Source organism: Acinonyx jubatus, chromosome D3, assembly GCF_027475565.1.
Source record: "Acinonyx jubatus isolate Ajub_Pintada_27869175 chromosome D3, VMU_Ajub_asm_v1.0, whole genome shotgun sequence".
NCBI classification, from domain to species: Eukaryota; Metazoa; Chordata; class Mammalia; order Carnivora; family Felidae; genus Acinonyx; species Acinonyx jubatus.
In genome coordinates this window covers 68552480-68555851 of record NC_069392.1, presented here as the reverse complement: position 1 = coordinate 68555851, position 3372 = coordinate 68552480, and the positions used below count along the sequence as shown (strand labels likewise).

General features: G+C 43.3%; 1 pseudogene; it reads right to left on the bottom strand.

The window, feature by feature from the left end:
• Positions 1-720: 720 nt before the first annotated feature.
• On the bottom strand, positions 721-1054 carry LOC106974947 (60S ribosomal protein L35a-like; annotated as a pseudogene).
• Positions 1055-3372: the final 2318 nt, after the last annotated feature.

The window sequence follows — 3372 nt, the reverse complement described above, 5'->3', positions numbered from 1 at the left end:
AGTTCACCTACCACCTGTGGCTAAGAACCCTGTGTACTGGGCTGTTTTGATCTCAGTTTAGCTAAGAACTTCCTTCTATCAGTCAGCAATTTATGAGTTCAACTTCTGATACCGGGAAACAGTTTCCTGTAGCAGTTTCTTTTGTCAGATCTCCAGTTTCAAGGATATGTGGAGACATTCCCTGTCAACAGGTCTTTTGTGACTTTCAGTAAATTCTACTCCCTTTCAATTTATTGAGTGTTCCTTGGGACAGTGTTACCCGGGCTTTCCTGTGGCCTGGTGAAACAAATGTGGGTTTGCCTGGTCAGCATTGCAGAGGGTGCCTTCAAGTTGAAAACTGGTCACATTTCCAGTTGGATTTCACCGCATCCAGTTTGGATTTCAGCATCCAAAGTTGATGACTTAGAAAACTTCCCTTATCATCTACTATCCCTTGTTAAGAGGAATTTGTTCACATCTTTCCTTGTGCTAGAGGCACACATTGTGAGACACATTAAGGAAGTAATTTTATTACTGACATTCTTACTCTTGGAGTAATTGCTCTAGAATATATTGTTGAAAGCCTACCGTGATGACTTTTTTAAATGCATTTTACACTTTTTTTCTTGGTAGAAGAATGTATCCGAGTTCCTTTTGTGAAGAAAAATGACTTGTTCATTTTTTTAAACAAAAATACAAGAGAACAACTCTGCACCTTTATTAATTTATTTTTCAGTTAGTTTAAATCCTTGAGGTGTACAGCATCACACGGATTCTGTGGCCAGTGGCTTTAGCAGGAAGGTTGCTTCAGAACTGGGCTGGGACCATCCCACTGTTTCCATGAGCACTAGCTACTTTTCTCCAGATTACTCTGGTTTTATTCAGTTCGCCACCAGGAGTCACTGTGCTGTTCTTTGCTTTGCACACGCAAGCCCATCTCTTGCCTAGATAGAATCCAGTGTCATTTAGAACATAAACACCTTCAATTTTAAGAAGAGCTGTGTGCTCCCTCTGGTTCCAGAGACTCCAACTTATAGCCAGCAAAAATGGCTTTGGACCACAGCCTTCCAGACATATTTGTCATTTCAGGAGTCCTGCTACCCGCACACCTCCACAGGTTCCAAGATGGCGGAGAGAGCGACGTGTCGTATTTTTATATTTCACTCACATTTTCTGAAGAAGATATGAAAAGCAACTGTCATCCTTACATTAAGTGTGGAAAAGGAATAGAATTTTATTTCATGCCAGCTGTGAAAATAACATTCAAAAAACATGCCAACAATGAGAAAAGGGAAATCAAACTGTTCAGTCATGAATTCAGCCCAGTGTGTACTTATTAGGGAGGAAAGGAGAAGTGAGAAGAAAATGTGAGAAGGAACATTCTGGAGCTCATTTTACTCTGTCCAAATGGGAGAGCTTGACTTGCCTCCAAGGTGGTAAGCCCTTTAACAAACAGCCTGCAGCTCTGCTCTCTCCTGTGAAACCAGTCCCTTCCTTATAGCCTATAGTCTGGCTTCCTTCTCCATAACTTTATTAAAACTGTGCAAAACATCCTCTTTTTTTTTTTCGGTGAAATTCAAACTTTTTTTTTTTTTTTTTTAGTCCTCAACTTCCTTATTGTTTCGGCAAAATTTGACCCAACTGGCCTTCCCTTCCTTCTTGAAACACTTCCTTTGGCTTCTTGGGCATAATACTCTGGATCGTTGGCCTCACCTTTGCTGTCTCTTCTTCCTGCTGCCACGTTATGAAGGGTAATCCCTGAGGTTCAAAGCTAAACCAATCCACTGTGATGGTATCTGTGTCCTCTGCTGTGAATTTTCACCTTTGATCCTAGCCTTTCTTCCCCGAGCTTCCATTCACTCAGGAAACACTTTCAGAGGGCCTACTTGCTTTCTTTTTTTTTTTTTCAACGTTTTTTTTTTTTTATTTTTTATTTTTGGGACAGAGAGAGACAGAGCATGAACGGGGGAGGGGCAGAGAGAGAGGGAGACACAGAAACGGAAACAGGCTCCAGGCTCTGAGCCATCAGCCCAGACAGAGCCTGACGCGGGGCTCGAACTCACGACGGCGAGATCGTGACCTGGCTGAAGTCAGACGCTTAACCGACTGCGCCACCCAGGCGCCCCTTGAGGGCCTACTTGCTTTCAAATGAACACTTGATTAATTAATTGTCTCTACCCTGAGGGAGTGTTCAGGAGGCCGAGTGGGTAACAGGTGAAAGACTGAAGAATGAAGAGAGGTGGGAGCAGACACCTGTACAGATACTTATGTCAGTGCAATAATAGAAATGAGTATTACAGTGTATAACGGGGTTGCGGAGAAGAGACACCTACCCCATCTGGGATTGGGGTGAGGGAACTTATTCATTTTAATTCAACAAGCATTCACATTCATTAAATCAACAAATAGTAGCAAGGGCCTACTATGCATCAGTAATAAAGCCAGGTACTAAGACTGTAAGAATGAGCAAGGCAAGCCTGGTCCTTGTCTTCATGGAGCCTACAGTCTTACCAAGTGGGAGAAAGAGACATTAAATGGTCATGCAATTTTACAATTGCGACAGGTACTACTAAGAGGTAAGCACAAAATGCCAGAGAGCGTTTAATAGAGAGATCTAGTAAACTGAGAAATTGACGAGGGCTTTCCTGAGCTGACACTTAAGCTAGACTTCAATGAGGCTTGAAGCTGAGTAGAAAATAGGCAAAGTGAGGAAAGAGTAGTCAGGTATATGATGACTCAGAGGAAGGAGAATTTGCCGAAGGGCTGATTGAATTTGCCAAAGGGCTTTGCCAAAGGGCTAAGATGATGCGCTGAGAGGGGTAGGCACACGGTGATTTGCAGGGCCTTGCAGTTAAATTGTTTAGTCTTCATCTTAAAAAAAAAAAAAAAAAAAAGGCCAATAATCCAACAGTTTTTAAATTGGTAGCTGACAAGATCAAATTTCCATTCAGAAAAGGTCAGTTTGGCTACAGAGGGATAATAGACTGGAGAGGGGGCAGGAGCCAATGAGGAGAGAATCTATAGCCACGTCCTAGATGGATGTTAGGGATGGCTTGGTCTCGGGGGCCACAATAGAGATGGGGAGAAGCAGACGTATTTGAGAAATGTGTAGGAGGCAGAAACTATGGGGCCTGGTGATTGGATGTCGGTGGTGAGGGAAAGGTATAGATAGAAACTTCACAGGAGGAGCTGCTTTTACAAGAAGGTAGAGGGACAATGGCCTAGAAGTGCTGGGATGTTGGGGGCCTAAGTGGCATGTGGCCAGGAAGCAGGACCGGGCCATTAAGGAGTCTAGTGGTAGCTGTGGCTATGACCCTGGTGCTGCCTGGAGATACCACTCTGCATGCCTCACAGCTTGCCATATCTTGTGACTTAAGTATTTTTTATCTCCAT